Genomic DNA, 19,092 nt, shown 5'->3' with positions numbered 1-19,092 from the left:
ACTTGGTCGAGTAGGATCATAGGTCACTGTTAAACAATCCTTAGCTATCTATTCAACCAAGTGACAAAAGATTTCAAAGGCAAGTACAGAAAGTTACAGCAGATTACTTAAAAGGTAAAGAAGCTTTTACAATCTGTTATCAAAGGCAGATCAATAGTTCAAGAAAACTTTGTCCTCTCAACAGAGAAAATAAAATTCCAGCTTTGCACCAGCTTACTTTTGATTTTAAAATTCACTCACTCGGGAATTTCCTGGCAGTCCAGTGGTTAGGGCTCAGCACTTCCACGGCAGGGGGCACAGGTCAGGGAACTAAGATCCCATGTGCTGTGCAGCATGGCCAAAAATAAAAAAGGAAAAAAAAAAATTCACTCACTCAATTAAATTCATTCCAGTCTTAACCAGCTTGACTTTTTCCTCAGGGTTCCTTTTTCACAAACCTTCTATAACTTCCTTTTTTACCTTCTGATTTTGTCCTGTGCTTTCCCTTTCTCTCTTTTTTTAATTAGTCTCTCTATAGGACAAACTTTCTTTTCCCTTAACAAAATGCATTTCCATTCCTTTTACCTTTTTTTCCTTGTATATGAATGTTTTCTTATTAATTAGTACTTTTAATTACATACACTAATTAGAATTTTTAACCCTTAGAACCATTAATTTCTAGTGAAAACTAAGAAGTAAGCAATTGTAAGCTGCTATACTTGCATTTTTTCTTGATTGACAATATGAATATGTCTCATAATTTCTAAAAACATACATTCCTCAATAGCATATTTTTTCCAGTGTGGTACAAGACATGTTTCCAATAAACCCAAACATCTTTAGTTTTTCTATAATAAGGCAAAAATAGGTACACTTAGACTTATTTAGCAATTAATGTTTCAGTATTTTATCTTATTTGGAAATGATCTAGGCATTCAACAAATTTCCATCATTTAACTTAGCAAACGCTAAAGTTTTAAGTTACCAAAAAGAGAAGAAACTATTTTTAAGTAGACATACCATAAAACATAATTATTCTTAAAGAATTCACCTAAAAACTCTTAACCCATTTACATTTATTTATTTTATTTCTTCCCAACAATTATGTTTAGATTACCCATAAAAACTTCATGAGACATTAGACAAAGTCAACCATCATCCCAAGCTATTTTTCTTCCTGACAAATTTTGTAACAGAGGTAACATGATCTTATCTGACTTCCAGTAAACCTAGGTACAATAAAAGTACTATACTTCATGTTGATGACTCTAAAGACATGTCTGCCTTGAACCAAGAAACTTAAACTAGCTTTAATATGTTCCCAGATCACATGAAGCTGGAATTCATTTGGGTTAGTTTCTCTTATATTTCTGAGAATTTATATAGGCACTTAATTTTCTTTAAGCCAACAAAATAGAGCTCTTTTACAAATTAATTTTGGCAATACCATCTGCAGGTATAAATTACCACACATCTATAGCACATGTACATAGACATGTATATAGACACATACAAACACACAAACAGATGCAAAGAAACCACACAGTCCCATTCCAGAATTTCAGCCATGAATCAGATACAATAATACAAAACCCATCAGTTACAATAGAGGTTGAATTCAAGTTGGATTTCTGGAAGATGGAACAAATCAAGGTCATCTGTTTAGATTTTTAAACCCTCTTTACTAACATTTATGGAGAAGACATAAGATTTATATTTGTCCTTGACAAGTCAAGTTTCAATAACACATCCCCCTTTTGTTGTTTCTTTTGATAAGAATTACCTTCCTGAAATTTGCATTTTAAAGAGCTGGCCTAAATAAGAGTTCCTGGAGAAGACCAGGTAGAACATTTACATCTCAAAGGTACAGGGAGAGAAATAGAAGTTCCTCCTAGGAGGACTTTTGTTCCCATAAGGCCAGATTTTTTTTTTTTTTCTTGAATACTTACAAGCCTCTTAAGATAAACAGGGGAGGTTTTGGGAGTGGTAAAAAGGATAGTGGGCTTTAAATTGTTTCTGGAGCCACACCTCTGGTCCTGTAAAGACTAGATTTGTAAAATCAAGGACAGCTGTTTTTAATTCCTCAAAGAATTGGGTGGCCACCTAAATGATAAACCCGTGGCCACTCATCTTGGTAATCCATTTACAGAAATTTTTGAGGATCTTCCCTGGGTTTAAGACTTTAACTATGGTCCTCAGTTTAGCCTTTGACCTGAAGAGAATCACCTACAGCCTCAGATGATCCCATTTCTAAAGGTACCCTTTCAATAGTCTTCAAAGCGGAAAGGCAGTTCAGACAGAGAATTACTAGAATGAGTACACAAAGGAGGATGGAGGGGAGCAGTAGTTACATCAGTCTTATAGTTTTTTTGTTTTAGGTACCTATTATATCTTTAATCTTTCATTAGCTTTCTACAACAAATCCTTCAATGAAGCTATTTTGAAAATTTGAAGCCTTTAGGGGCTTTTGCATAACAATTAAAATAGGTACAATTGGTTAAGATGATCACTCTCTAAAATTTTGACAATTTAGAAGTCTTTCCAATTCAAAGAATCCATTGTCTGGCCACTGACAAGTAGTATCTTAATAGCTACTCAAACCAATAAGCCTTTTTATGGCTTAACCAAGGACATAAGAGGCATCCCACAAGAGAGTGCAAAGGATGCAGCCCTCGTAAGATCCAGAAAGTTCATTCCCAAGGATAGTCTAAGACAGTAAAGACCTTCCATGTACAAGTGGAAACAACAAAGGTTGAGACCACAAAGGCCCCTTATGGACTGAGATCCCTTGTGACAAACTCCCCTGAGAGCTGACATGGTTGAACAAAGAACAGTCAGCTCAGAATCCCAGTCTATTCAACTGACTGCCAAATGCACACCAATAGGTACACCTGCCAGATGGCGGAGACCAGAGAGAATAATATCCTCACTGGTCAACAAGTCAAGTTCCCAGGACATATAACAAGATGAAAGGAAAACCTAATCAGACCTATGGTTTTCCTCTTTATGACAAAGGACACAAAAAGACAGTGACCATCTCTGGGAGGAGGAGAATCAACAAACCAAGGGTACTCTATCAGATTTCAAACCAAGAGTCCAAGGAACTGGCCCTACAAATATTTTCTTCCACTAATCTAATTTTAAAAAGAGAAAAACTCTTGCCACTCTTATTTTCAACAGACCCTGCAGGCAGAGATCCGGGAGACTGATTGACATGGTAAGAATTCTTACCTACTGCCGGCTTTTGTTAGGTGTCCTAGGATTTCTTAACTGCAGCAGCTTTGGGGCGTGTAGTGTCCGGCTGAGATAGGAAGGGGCAGGGCACAGCCTTTAAAAGAATGACATAGCCATTGAAGACACGACATAAACTGGTTAAAACCAACCAGGTCCAAGGTGGCAGATGAGTCGACTTCCACTAGACCTTGAGCCTCAGTATTGTAACACATCAGGAAGCTAAATGACACACCCACAGGTGCTATGACAGTTCCAAGGCCGACTATAAAAGGTCAAAAAATGGCGGTGGTCCAATTCCTGGAAATCCCCACCCCTTCCCCAAAATAGCTGGAATACTCCTCCCATTCATTAGCCTATGAAATTACCCACCCTTATAAAAACTAACAACCCCAGACCCTGATGCCGCTTGCCTTCTGAGGTAGCCCACATTCTGTCTATGGAGTGTGTATCTCCCTGAATAAACCTTCTTTTACTTTATCATGGCTCGCTCTTGAATTCTTTCCTGCGCAAAGCCAAGAACCCACACTCGGTGGCCGTTCCAAGGACTTGCCTGAGACCTGGGATGTGACCATCCTCTCTGGCCCCACTTTCTTTCCTGCAACACAGCCTGTAAAGTTGCATTCCACCTTCGTTGCCGATTGTCAGGGAAATTGGAAGAGATTTTCCTCCTCCCTTCTAGGTTCTTCTGGCTGGCCTAAGAATTCAATTGACATGAGACAGAGTGACAGGAGGAGATCAAGCAAAGTTTAATAACATGTATACATGAAAGAGACCCAGGAAAGCTGAGTTAACTCACCAAAATGGCCAAAGCCCTCACCTTTAATATCATCCTCAGCTAAAAATAAAAGAGGATGTTGAGGGTGGTGAGAGTCAGTTATGGGAGGTTACCAGGAAAAGCACAGTAAACAAGGGAAAGGTTGTTATGCAGATTTAAGTCATAGCTTTCTCCACTGATGAGAGTTTCTAGAGATTTTTTTTTTTTTTTTTTGCGGTACGCGGGCCTCTCACCGTTGTGGCCTCTCCCGTTCCGGAGCACAGGCTCCGGACGCGCAGGCCCAGCGGCCATGGCTCACGGGCCCAGCCGCTCCGTGGCATGTGGGATCTTCCCGGACCGGGGCACGAACCCGCGTCCCCTGCATCGGCAGGCGGACTCTCAACCACTGTGCCACCAGGGAAGCCCAAGAGTTTCTAGAGATTTGGTCATCCTCCTCTTCTAAGTGTACAGAAGGAAACATCCTTACAAATGGAGATTTCCCTTATACATATAAATGTTTCTTACAAAAGGCCAATTCCTACTTGGTTTTCAGAGCCCTTCCCGTGTCTGCTGTTTCTCAGAAAATCAACAGCTTAAAACAAAATGGCAAAGAAACATGTTTTATGGTGGCAAATTCTGCTCCCCTACAACCCAATCTTGAAAGCCCCAGAAATCACATGCCTCCACGGTGGCCATTGGAGTAGTCCTGGCTGGCAGCTAGCAGTCTACCTTGATGGCATCTTCCTTCTCTCTTCATTAAAAAATGGGTTTGATGGGACGCATGCCAAGGACTAAAACCAAGATTCCAAGTACTGTTTGCTGTTGTCACTCCAGCAAGAAAATCAGAGGTCCAGTTGGGTGTCAGGAAAATTTTTTAAAGCTTTGGAACATACCCATAGTTGTTAATCATTCACCCTCTATTTCCGTGCAGTGATCCACAGTAAAAGAGGAAAATGGCTTGTGTGCCTGTCTTTAGGGACAGAAAGTGAAACCCAGTCCCCCTAAAACCGAGTTCCCCTGAGGAGCTTATGATTAACCTCTCTATCCAAAGCTTTATTTTCTTTCTTATCCCACCCCTCTTCCCCTCAGCATTGAGGAGCATCAAAGAAAAGTGGGGGGGCTTCCCTGGTGGCGCAGTGGTTGAGAGTCCACCTGCAGATGCAGGGGACACGGGTTCGTGCCCCGGTCCGGGAAGATCCCACATGCCGCGGAGCGGCTGGGCCCGTGAGCCATGGCCGCTGAGCCTGCGCGTCCAGAGCCTGTGCTCCGCAACGGGAGAGGCCACAACACTGAGAGGCCCGCCTACCGCAAAAAAAAAAAAAAAAGAAAAGGGGGGACTGAAACTGAGCAAGACCCTGTGGGGCCTTCCTGGCTATAAGCCCCTCCATGGCTGTCCCCTGCTTCTTGTTTGACCTTCCCCAAGTTCCAAAGAGCAGGCTCAAGCAGTTAAGAATTAGAACAATAGAGTCATAGGACTCCTAGTTCCGCCTCAAGGAATATACATAACGATCTGGTGCATATCTTTGAGTTGTCCTGCAGAAACTAAGACCCCTAGCTGGTGGAGGATGGTGACTACATGCTAACCACCAGCACGTAGACCCCAGACTAGTTGGAACCAAAAGGTTGATGATTCAGATTCCCAAAGCATCACTCTGTTACCTCACCACCAACCCAATCAGAAAAATGTCCAGGAGCTGATCATGTGCCCTGCAACCCTCACCACTAATGCTGCCTTTAAAAACTCTTGCTGGAAAGTCACTGGGGAGCTCGGGTCTTTTGAGCAGTAGCTGCCTGTTTCCCTTGCTTGGTGCCCTACAATAAAAAAATGCCGTACTTTCCTTCACCACAACTGCGGGGTCAGTAGATTGGCTTTCCTACACTGGGGCGAGTGGACGGGAGTCCAGTTCGGTAACAAGAGGAAGGAGTCACTGGGGAGTCTGGCTCCCTTGCAGCCAGGGTGGAGTGAGTAGGAGAGTCTTGGGCATGAGAGTGGGTGATGGCAGCTTTAAGAAGGAAATCCCATTGGGGGAGGGTCACTGGGCCTAAGAGAATGGCTGGGGGGTGTCTGGGTGAGATGTGACCCTGAGGTATAAGAGCAGGCCTGGGCTGGTCTCCAGAACTCCTTCTTCAGAAGAGAGAAATGGCCACTCTTTGGGGAAGCTCCTCTGGCCAGGGTGGGGAGAGCAAGTGTAGCCTGGGTGAATGCCTTCCCCAGATCCTCAGCTTGGGGCAGGGTGGGCACACAGTGGATCTAGGAGCTCGGATGGGTCAACAGTCCCCTGCTCTTGGGGGCCTTGAAAGAGGTCCTACAGGATCTATGGAGCTGTTTTGTGAGTACAACAGGCTTGAGCCTTGAAGGCCGGGCTCTCCTGGAGAAGACTAACCGCATGTTGTTATTCATGAATAATGATAACAACTTCACAAATCACATAATATTTTGGACATTTCAAAGCTGCCTTAAGGCAGCCTGATGTAGTAGTGGAAAGAGACCAAAACTGAAGTCTGTTTCTGCCCATAAAAAAAAAAAAAAAAAACCCACGGAAAACTGTAAGCCAAATGGCTTTGCCCCTCTTGAGCCTCAGTTTTTTTATCTGAAGGTGGGGAGAGTAATAACCAAGGACACCACCTCACAGGTTTATGGGGGATCAAATGGCACATGGGTATGAAAGATGAAGGGCTGTGCTGTGGAAATCAAAGGCAGTGTTTTCTCTGAGCACTTTTATCTCCTGTGTTAGATTCCTAGGTCTGGGGTAACAAAATGCCGTAAACAGAGTGGCTTAAATAATAGAAATTTATCTTCTCACAGTTCTGGAGGCTAGAAGTCCGAGATCAGGGCCACCTCAGGGTTGGTTCTGAGGCATGGAACAGGGAGGGTCTGTTCCATGCCTCTCGCCTAGCTTCTGGTGGTTTGCTGGCAATCTTTGGTGTGGTATGGCAGATGCCAGCGTCACCTTCAACTCCATAAGGCATTCTCCCTGTGTGTGTGTTTATGTCCAAATGTCTCCTTTTTGTAGAGTCACCTGTCACATTGGATTAGGGGCCCACCCTACTCCAGTATGACCTCATCTTAACTGATTACATCTGCAAAGACTATTTCTAAATAAAGTCATATTCTAGATACTGAGAGTTAGGACTTCAACATATGAATTTGGGGGGACACAATTCAACCCCGTTAACCCAGTGGAGCCCCCTTGGCAGTGGGAAGCCAAGGAGAACGCACAGTGGGGTCAGGTGCAGGGGGTGGGGTGAGATGGGGAGGTTCTAACTCTTTTATGCAGATTCAGCGCTCAGCTGAATTGAGACTTCCACCATCTCTTTTATGAAAAACTTAAACATTTATTAAAACATATTCCAGATACAGAGGATATAAAAATGAATAAAATATTGTCCTGGACTCCAAGGGAAAAGAGAGAAACATGTCTCTCAAATCATCAAAAGGCAGTATGATTCATGCAGTAAGAGTTTTATGTGGCAAAAAATAGGGGGTCCAGGACAGGATTGTCCAGGAAGGCTCTTGGGAGGTGGTAACATTAGCACAGAATCTTTGGAGATGACTAGCTTTCCAGGCAGACAGGAGGCAGAGGCATTTCAATCAGAGGAAAACACCATGGTGTGCAAGTATAAGACTGTGGTTTGGCCTGGCTAGATGTGTGAGCTATGGGAGACAGAGGTCAAGGGTAGGTGGGGTCACATATTAAGGGCGTTATCCACAACCTAAGAAAGTGAACTTTATCCTATGGCAAAGCCATGGAAAGCTCTTTCTGGCAATGATTTCATTGGTTGCAGCAAATGAGGCCAGAGTGGTGGCCGGAGCTAACATAATGGCTGGCAGATAGTAGGTGCTTAATAAATAAGTGAATGAATGAATGAATGAATAGCTTTTAAGCAGCAGAGTGGAATGAGAGGAGAGATAAGAGTGGGATGAATGTGGAAGCAGAAAAATATAGTCAGGATAATTTACCGTAGGCCAGGCAAGTGTTGTAAAGATCTGAATGAACCTCCAAGAAGAGGAGGGATGCCTAGAGCCTTAAATGTGTGGAAGGAAGGTGGGAAAGGTGAAAAGATGGATAATTTTTAGGGCCCTAGGGCTGGAGGTCGAGGGAGTTCCTGCTCACTGAGCTCCATTATCTCTCTGAAGTCTGGTTCCAGATATAGGGTCTTTGCAGATGCAATTAGGTAAGAATTGAGATGAGGTCATACTAGATTAGAGTGGGCCCTAAATCCAATGACTGGTGTCATTATAAGAGACAGAAAAGGATGCACATGGAAGAAGGCCATGTGAAGATGAGGCAGAAACTGGAGTTATGCTGCTACAAGCTAAGAGACACCAGGAACCACCAGGAGCTGGAGGAGGCAAGGAAAGATTTTCCCCTAGAGCCTTCAGAGGGAGCGCGGCACTGCCAACACAATGATTTTGGACTTCTGGCCTCTAGAACTGTGAGACAATAAGTTTCCCATTGTTTTAAGACACCTCCCCTATTATCCCCCCCAGCTTATGGTACTTTGTTACAGCAGCCCTAGGACACTAACACAGGGCCAGATTACGAGAGGCTGGGTCATAGCCACAGCAATCAGAGAAGAAAAAGAAATAAAAGGAATACAAATTGGAAAAGAAGAAGTAAAACTGTCACTGTTTGCAAATGACCTGATACTATACATAGAGAATCCTAAAGATGCCACCAGAAAACTACTAGAGCTAATCAATGAATCTGATAAAGTTGCAGGATACAAAATTAATGCACAGAAATCTCTTGCATTCCTTTACACTAACAACAAAAGATCAGAAAGAGAAATTAAGGAAACAATCCCATACACCATTGCAACAAAAAGAATAAAATACCTAGGAATAAACCTACCTAAGGAGGTAAAAGACCTGTACTCAGAAAACTATAAGACACTGATGAAAGGATCAAAGATGACACAAACAGATGGAGAGATATACCATGTTCTTGGATTGGAAGAATCAATATTGTGAAATGACTATACTACCCAAAGCAATCTACAGATTCAATGCAATCCCTATCAAATTACCAATGGCATTTTTTACAGAACTAGAACAAAAATTCTTAAAATTTGTAAGGAGACACAAAAGACCCCGAATAGCCAAAGCAGTCTTGAGGGAAAAAAATGGAGCTGGAGGAATCAGACTCCCTGACTTCAGACTATACTACAAAGCTGCAGTAATCAAGACAATATGGTACTGGCACAAAAACAGAAATATAGATCAATGGAACAGGATAGAAAGCCCTGAGATAAACCCACGCACCTATGGTCAACTAATCTATGACAAAGGAGGCAAGGATATACAATGGAGAAAAGGCAGTCTCTTCAATAAGTGGTGCTGGGAAAACTGGACACCTACATGTAAAAGAATGAAATTAGAACACTCTCTAACATTATACACAAAAATAAACTCAAAATGGATTAGAGACCTAAATGTAAGACCGGACACTATAAAACTCTTAGAGGAAGAACACTCTTTGACGTAAATCACAGCAAGATCTTTTTTGATCCACTTCCTAGAGTAATGGAAATGAAAACAAAAATAAACCAATGGGACCTAATGAAACTTAAAAGCTTTTGCACAGCAAAGGAAACTACAAACAAGACGAAAAGACAACCCTCAGAATGGGAGAAAATATTTGCAAATGAATCAATGGACAAAGGATTAATCTCCAAAATATATAAACAGCTCATGCAGCTCATTATTAAAAAAACATCCCAATCCAAAAATGGGCAGAAGACCTAAATAGACATTTCTCCAAAGAAGACATAGAGATGGCCAAGAAGCACATGAAAAGCTGCTCAACATCACTTATTATTAGAGAAATGCAAATCAAAACTACAATGGGGTATCACCTCACACCAGTTAGAATGGGCATCATCAGAAGATCTACAAACAACAAATGCTGGAGAGAGTGTGGAGAAAAGGGAACCCTCTTGTACTGTTGTTGGGAATGAAAATTGATACAGTCACTATGGAGAACAATATGGAGCTTCCTTAAAAAACTAAAAATAGAATTACCATATGATCCAGCAATCCCATTACTGGGCATATACCCAGAGAAAACCATAATTCAAAAAGACACATGCACCGCAATGTTCATTGTAGCACTATTTACAATAGCCAGGTCGTGGAAGCAACCTAAATGCCCATCGAGAGACGAATGGATAAAGAAGATGTGGTACATATATACAATGGAATATTACTCAGCCATAAAAAGGAACGATATTGGGTCATTTGTAGAGACGTGGATGGATCTAGAGACTGTCATACAGAGTGAAGTAAGAAAGAGAAAAGCAAATATCGTATATTAACGCATATATATGGAACCTAGAAAAATGGTACAGATGAACCAGTTTGCAAGGCAGAAATAGAGACACAGATGTAGAGAACAAACGTATGGACACCAAGGGGGGGGGGAAGTAGTGGTGGTGGTGGTGGGATGAACTGGGAGATTGGGATCGACAAGTATACACTAATATGTATGAAATGGATAACTAATAAGAACCTGCTGTATAAAAAAATAAATAAAATAAAATTCAAAAAAAAAAAAGAATAGAAGAGGCTGGGTCAAATGGCCAATCAAGGAGCGGAGACCTAGTCAGGGAAGGGGTGAGGTCAGGAGGAGCTGACAGACTCAGAGGGGTTGAGAGCTGAAGGTCTTGAGGAAGAATGAGGGGTTTAGGGAAAAGCTGAAAGGACAGAAGATTTGTACCCAGAGAGTGGCATGTTTGAAGTCAAGCGTTCAGAGGTGGAGCAGTTCCAGGTGATACCAGGTACTGTCAGATCAGTCTCTCTTAGAGGATAAAAGCTAACTGATAAATTCACCCTAAACCGCAAGGCAGTTTACCCTACCTCGAGTCTGCATTTTAAATCCAAGGCCCAAAGAGGAGCCTACATTTTCTTCCAAGGAATTAGCTCTTTCCATATTATGGCATCTCAGACACTGCCTGAGAGTCTGTGTGCTCTAGGAAGGAGGGCATGTGGGCAGGGGAGGGGGCAAGGTGCCCAAATCACAGCCCATGAGCAGATCCTACCGGGCCTGGTCCAGACTTTCAGAGGGAGGCTCACTCTGGGGCTTACAGAAAGGTGTGCAGCTTCTGGGGACCTCTGGGACATTAGGTGGTAGAGAAAATAAAACACACTAAAATGGCAGTCAGGGTAAACCTGGACCATTTGGTGAAATTCAGAGGGAAAAACCCCAAGCAGAATCTGAAGGCAATTAAGTCACATCTCTAGTGCATGTCAGAGAAATGCTCTGTGTTGCCCCGGGGCCAGGAATCACTCAGTTAAACAACAAAAGCCCAAAGGGAAACAGAGGACCAGTACCTCCTTCTCTTAGACGTGAAGTGTAGCTCCTCCTCCTGTCTCCTGCCATGTGCCCTCTGCCCCCAGCTTCTGGCACTGCCAGCTGTCTGCAGTGCAGCCCTCCTCCCCCGGGACTCAACATGGATGGATCCTCTCTCCTCCCATGCTCTCTGGCCCTGGTCTTGTCTGTTCCCTATCACTCCCTCCCAGGAGCTTCCTAGAGGAGCTGCAGGGGGCTCTCCTCTCCACCTCCTCCAGACATGACCCCCTAATGTGTAAACAGGAAAGAATGTTTGTTCTGAGTGGGAAGCAGAGGGGCAATGCTGAATCGACATTGCCTTCCATGGACGGTGCCTGGGCCGAGAGGGCTCTGCCTTTGTGCACACCTCTTAAGCCCCTGTGCAGTCCCGCGCAGGCCCTTCTATTTGCCCCACAGGAGTGCCAGGGGCATAACCCCACACCACCATGTCTTCACATGCTCTACCTCCAGCCCCTGCCATGTCCTGGGCCCCCCTTCCTCCTCAACCTCTCCAAATCCAGCTCTTTCTCCAAATCCACCATGTGGGAGGGATGAGTTGGGGGCAGAGACAATTTAGCTTTCACAGCCCAGTGCCAGGATCAGCTAAGCACTATTCCAAGGACCATGTTTTTCAGAACGGAAATGTAATCAACGGATGCATTTCTCTCCCGGGAGATAGCTGAACTCCCAGAGCACCACATTCATCTTCTCTTGGTACACACACCGCTGGGGAGAGATCAGGCTTCTTCCCTTCTCCCCAGGCTTCTCCCCATTCAGTTCCGGGAATGTTGACTTTTAACCAGCTCTCCCATGTGAGGAAAGCCAGAGGCTAGGGACCTGGGAAGGCAAAGTGGCAGAATAAGTCAAAGAGCTGTGACTGTTTTCAGGACCTAAGCTGTCTGGTATGGCATGGAGGGGGTGATTATTTTGAGTGACCACTGGTGAAATAGTTATTGAGCTGTGAAGGGAAACACTGCAGAGTAAAGCAGAGAACCAGTAACTGATTTAAAAGCCAGGAGTTCTCGTCCTCACATCATTGCCTTGCTGTGCAGGATCGGCAAGTCCTTTACCCTCCAGTTAAGAGAGAACATCTAGTTGAAGCCCACATACTAACGATGAGGAAGTGGAAAGGCTGAGCTGCCCCAAGCTGCAGTTCCAGATGGACAGAAGCAAGGACAGTATCAGGAGCCTGCCTCCAGGGCCTGCCCACTGTCCTGCCCATCACTAATTCGTCTGGGAAAGCCCTGGATCTATCTGACCCGCAAAGAAGCCATTGGCCTTCCTTCCAAGTAGACCAAGAGGAGCAGCCTCAGATGGACATTAGGAGACTTGGTCAGGCCCCAGCAGGAAACAGAGACACTTAACTGGGATGATGAAAGTAAGGGATGAAGGGACCATCTGCAGGGGTGTGACAGCATTAAGGGACTCAACAAGGAATGTTGAGGCAGCTGGAGACGAGCAACAGCAGGAAGCTCTTCCCACCCCCAGGCCTGAAATAGTGTTCTTGGGGACCCAGGGAGAGCTGGAGCCATGCGAGGAGGGGGAGCTGTAGCTTCAAAGCAAGGGAGGGAGAGAGCAAGCGGAGCAAATACCCTGATCTTTCTTGGATGGCTTCTGATCTCCTCCCGAAGCTTCCTGTTCATCTAACCCAAAGCGGAAGGCAGAGGGCAAGGAGCCCTGTGATGCCATCCTTAGAGGTGAGTCTCCTGAAACACAGAGGGAGCCTTGGGTTGGGAACAAAGTGCAGTCACAAAGCCTGCAGAGGGGGCGTTGTAGATGGTACACTCCAGTAGAAACAGCAAGGCCTCTGGAGCCAGTAGTGAAGATGATTCCTCATTTTACTGCTTGTAGCTGTATGATCTTGGGAAAGTCACTGCACTCTCTGAGCTTGATTTTCTCCTTGGAGCTAATTATACCCTCTTAATGGAGTGGTTGTGAGGATTAAATGAGGTGCTTGTGTAAAAACATCAACAATATACTAGGTGTTTATCAGGATCAGTTTCCCTTCTCTTCAGAGTCCCCCTTCCAAGCTCTGCCGAATCAGAGGCTCTAGGGTAGAGTGGAATGGAGAAAATATATAGGCTTCAGATTTGGATGCTGGCTTCACGGCTCCCAGCTGTATGACCTTGGGCAAGTCATTTATCCTCTCTAACTTTGTTTTCTTAGTAGTAAAAAAAAAGCAATATCCAGCTCATAAGGTTGTTGTGAGGATTAGAAATTATTTAAGGCATCTGGTAAGGTATTGGGTTCATGGTAGATGGACCCTGGAGTCAGACTAATTCAAATCCGATGTCCCTACTTGTTAACCGTGTGACCCTGGACAAGTTTTTGGATCTGTCTGAGCCTGTTTCTTTATCTATAAAATGGGAATAATAAGAGTACCTTTCTCTAAGGGTTGTGATAATGAAGTAATGGGCATACAACTTACCAAACAGTCTGCCCTCAAAAATTTGCTATTGTTCTTGTTTGTTACTGATGTCACTCTTGCAATGTTTCTTTCCCCAATCAAGCATTCAACCTATCTGTCTACTCAGACTCCAAGGTCTTTACTGGAGAAAAGCAAGTAGGGATTGAGGGGGAGGGGAGACAAACAGCTCATCTAGAGGGTTCAGGGCAGGAGGATGGCTTGGTCTGATTAGCAAATGCCCTTGCCTACAACACACATACAGACACGAGGTTCGGTTCAGCACTCAGCCTGTAACTCTCCCTGACAGGTCACCCAGAGAACAGGAAGGACTGTCCTGCCCACCCCAGATCTCCTGATGCCTTGTCGTGACTCTGGCTGGCTTTCAGCTGGCTGAAAACAGAGGGAAAGGGATTGTACGGTATGACTAGACCTGGAACTGTATCCCCCCAATAATAATTTGCTGAACACTTACTATGTACTAGGCACCATTGGAGACAATGTAATTAGCCCTCGTCAATTTCAACAATATTGTGAAATTAGTGTTGTTGGCATAGTAACGTTAGTAATATTGGAAGTTGAAGCCCAGAGAGGTTAGGGAACTTGGCCAGCATCACATGGACAATAATTGAGAGAGTCCTCATCTGAAATCAGGTCTGATTGTTCCCAAAGCCCAAGTTTGGGCAGCTGTGCCAGGTGGCCTCCCGGAAGAACGGCACATGTGTTGAACATCAGTGGAGGGGGTTGGGAAGAGGATGGGAAGACAGGGGTGAGGAATGAGCCTGGGACAGATGTGAGCAGTGTGGTCTGCCCCCTCTGGTCATTTCCCTAGGAGGGTTGGATACTGAGGACCTCTGGAGCTCCTTCCCCTCTGATACCCTGTGAGCCAGACCCTAACTACCAGGACCCTGGAGAGGAGAGAGAGCAATCCTCTGTTTCCCAGGCTCCAGAATTTGCCTCCTTTCCTCCTCCCCATCTCAGTCCCTTGGGCCCTTGATCACTTTTCCTACTCTGAGCTGCAGAAAGCCTCGTAGCTAATGACTTCCTATGCTAATCGTCTTTGAGCTGTCGCAGAGGATGCCTGGAGAGCAAGGGTGGGCTTTCAGACAGTAGTGGGGGGAACACTTTCTTACGTCACACTCCCACATGCTTTTGAGCACTTACTCTGCTGGCCTGTCAGGCTGGTCTGCGGTCTCGGGTGCTGGCTGACCGGCCAAAGCATTGTGCGGAGGGGCGGCCGGGCCCCTACAGCCTCAGTCTGCCTCTTCAGAGCACGGGTGCACTTCTTGGGATCTCTGTAGCCAGGACAAGAGGAGAGAAGCAGAGGGACACCAGCATAGTGAAAAGGCCCGGCCATGGAGTTGCATGGGAGGGGGAAGCACATGCCCTCTACCCTTCAGAACTGGACCCCAAGGCTGTGTTCTAATTCATTGGTTTCTTCACTGATTCCACAATCAGCTGTGGAGCGCTTGCTTTTGTATGAGCTCTGCGTGGGCCGAATCCGACAGCATCCTGCCCTCAAATTGCTTAAATCTAGTAGGAGCGATAAAACGTGTATACGCCAAAAAATGCCAAAGCATGAAAGTCATCCCAGCCTGTCTTTGGCGTTCATGAGAGTTACAAGGGTTCAGAGGAGGGAGAGACAGCTGGTAGCTGGAGGTGGTGGATGCTTACATAGCATTTACCCTGTGCCAGTCAGTGTTCTAAGTGCTTTGCATATATTCACTCCTTTAATCCTCACAACTAACCTGCCATTTTACAGATGAAGGAACAGGCACGGAGAGGCCGAGGAACTTTCCCAAGGGCCCCAAACTGGTAAGTGGATTTGATCAGGTTGTGTGGTACTCTTAACCCCTAGGTTATTCTGCCTGCTCCTGCCCTGCCCTCATGTCTCACCGCCTGATTGTTAAAACACAGTAATAGAAATGAGCACTGATGTCTTCACCGCTCTTATATTCAGTGTTAAAAATCACTGTTATCTGCGGGCATGTTCCTATGTGTTATTGCTGGATTATAAGCTACAAAGAATCTCATTCAGCTACACTTATTGAGTGTCTGCCAAGAGCCAGACACTGTTGTAGCTGCTTTGCATATTCTAGGTCAATTTACTTCTTGCAACAGCCTTGGGAAATAGTGGCAATTTCCCCTGTTTCCCAGAGCAGGAAAATGGAAGACAGACAAGAAAGACTTGCTGCTTGTGGAACTAAGCTTTGGGCACACTTCTTTTAACACCAACTTACTGCTTTTAATTTTAAAGGTTAACATGAATACTGTTGATGTTTATGACATGGAATCCTATTCAGCACAGCCTAGAATGAGTATCCCTTTCATCTGTTTTTGTTTGTTTGTTTTTGCATGTGAGGTAGGCCTTGTTTTTTTATTTTTATTTTTTAGAACTAGCATCTTAACTCAACATTCAAGAGCATGGAACATGGGCTTTGGGTTTGGTCCTGATTTCAAGTTTTCTGACTGTTACTTTAGGTATGTAAACTTGGGAAAATCTCAAATCTCTGAACCTCAGTTTCCTCGTCTAGAAAGTGGGGCTTATAATAACCAACCCTCACCACAAGGGTATTGGGAGGATTACATTCAATAGCATACAGAGAAAGAGAAAAAAAAGAGAAAAAAAGAAAAGAGAGAGAGAAAAAAAGAGAGAGAGAGAAAAAAAAGCATACAGAAAGTGCCAAGAACTGTGTATGGTACCCAGTGAGTGGTAACTCTTCTTTGTGGAGAGCCACACAGCATGGGTCCAATAAACGCACATTGGGGTAGGGGGTTTTACATAGTAACCTAACACATCTTTTCATTTCATCCTGTCAGTAACCTTGTGAGACAGATGTTCCCATTTCAGAGATAGATAGTCCACAAATAGTAACTAGCAGAGCAGACTTTCAAATGCATGACTCAGGGCTCTCCAACCCAGAGCCCTCCCTGCCTTCTGTCACCTGTACCATGGGGACAATGGCCACATTAGTCCTACCATCCAGGGGAAGGCTGGGAGATTCCTATGACAGGATAAGTACCCAGAGGTGCTTTATAAACAAAAGGTCCACAGAACACCAGTGATGGTCCTATGGATTTTCCTCCCTGATGCGAAGAGAGATTAGTGCCTCTAAGGTACATTTACCAAGGTGTGTTCCCAGACACATCAATCCCGTGAGGGGTTTCAAGAAAAAAAAAGGGTTTCTTGGCCAAATTTGTTTGGCTGTGGCCAGTCCAGCCTCATAGAAAGCCATCTATTTTGCTTATAAGTCCTGGCAGAAAATTCCTAGATCTTCAGCTTAATTCGAAATTCTCTATCTGTAATCTGGCTGTTGGGTCCAGGTGTATGGTAGTTTGAGTGAAAGTTTATTGGTTCAGCTATTGATGACAGTGCACCACCCCCTGGTGCTGGGGGGAGATAAGACGCTGAGAGCTCCCTTCACCTACTGGGAGTCCCATCTGGCGTTAGCTGTGCGGGCCCTGTGATCCAGAGTGCATCTTTGTGAGGTTGGCTTTACTTGCTGACCTTACCCTGGTCTTTGCCCTAACCAGTTGCCTTCTATCCTTTACCTGATATAGTAGATGTCTCCTACCATCCTGAGTACCAGTCTTAGGGTCCTGTGTCCATGGGGATCCTACTCCATGGGGCTCTTAGACCCCCACACCTTTTAACTTGGAAAATCACAATGTACATGAACACATTAAGGGCTCTACGAAATGTTTTAGTTGATCATGGGTCTCTTTATCCTATAACACCTATTGATATCCTACAACCCACCTTGGGAAACGTTGTCCTCATGGAAGAGATCCCAAGTACCATTGTCTTAATGGAAGAGATCCCAAGTTTCAAAAACCCCTTCACGAGCCTCCATCTCTGAGTAATCAATAAAAAGGCATTAAGGCTCACCATGGGCAAGGTCCTGAGGGAGCACGTGGAGAGCATGGGAGGCTGCAGAGCTGTACGTAGTCCCAGAGCCCACTCTCAAGGAATCCACAGCACGATAGAGGGAGGTGACACACACCACTGAGGCTCAAGGAGGATGAGTGCAGTCTGGTGCTAAAGACCGAGTAAGTGAAAAAATATTCCAATGAATGGATTAAGAAGAGGTGGTGTATATCTATATCATATCTATATCTACACACACACACACACACACACACACACACACAATAGAGTACTACTCAGTCATAAAGAGGAGGGGGTCTTGCCCTTTGCAGCGGCATGAATGGACGTTGGGGGTATTGGTACTAGGTGAAGTGGGTCACATGTAGCAAGACAAATACCATATACGATTTCACTCACATGTGGAATAAAAACAGACAAGCAAACAAAGAAACAAAATAAATGAACAAACCAAATCAAACCAAACAGGTAAATACAGAGAACAGCATAGCGGTGATTGGAGGGTAAGGGACAGCAGGGAGGGCAAAATGGCTAAAGGGGATCAACTGCACGTGACGAATGGAAACTAAATATTTGGTGGGGATACACTGAAGTGTATACAGAAGTAGAAATACAAGGTTGTACGTATGAAACTTACATAATGTTATAAACCAATATGACCTCAATTAAAAAACAAATTTAGAAAAATCTTCCGGAAAAATAAATAAGTAAAGACGAAGTAAGAAGGGCCCTGGCCATGCTCTAAGAGATGCACACGGGGACGAGGTCAGGAGAGAAAAGGAATTGGGTGGCAAACTGGTAAAGGTCCGGGCACCATGGGTGCTCCTTCAGAGAAGAAGAGGAAAGGCAACCCAGCTTGGAACCAAAGAAAGCAATCCCAAGTGAGGCTGAGAACCCGGCCAGGTACGCCATCAGGTGTGGAGGAGGAAACTTGGCAGGGCCCCGGCGGAGCGAGTGGCAGAGTGGTGGAAGAGCAGCCACCACCAAAGCCCTGCACAGAAGGAGCATCCATGAATAAGATGTCTTGGCTCCTCCTGGGGACGGGGGAGGCTGTGGGAAGCTGGTCCCAAGAGAGCAGTCCAGAGACGGGGGAGAGCTTGCTGGGCCCAGCTCAGAAATCTCTGACTCTAGAACCGTAAAGGGGACAGTGGGTGGGAAGAAGTGGCTTACCTTGGTCCTCCCCAAGACTATCGTTTGCACTTCCCTGTAGACCAGAAAACAAAGAAGAGAACGACAACAACAGAACTTAATCTGAGCTCAGCATCATCCTGAGAGCTGAACACTGGGAGTTAATCATCCAATGAATGTTTATGGAGCATCTGCTCTGTGAAAGAAACTGCACTGGCCCCACCTGGGTCTCCATCCTTCAGAAAGGAGAAGGCTGGGATCGAGGCCACACCTGGAAAACAACAGCTTTCAGTACCAGTCGATGCTTGAAGGGCACTTGATGAATGATACCAACCATAGGTCCTGCGTTCATCCTCTCTGTCCATTCTGAGCCAGG

Source organism: Tursiops truncatus, chromosome 1 (assembly GCF_011762595.2).
Source record: "Tursiops truncatus isolate mTurTru1 chromosome 1, mTurTru1.mat.Y, whole genome shotgun sequence".
NCBI classification, from domain to species: Eukaryota; Metazoa; Chordata; class Mammalia; order Artiodactyla; family Delphinidae; genus Tursiops; species Tursiops truncatus.
Note: the sequence above shows the minus strand (reverse complement) of the source record.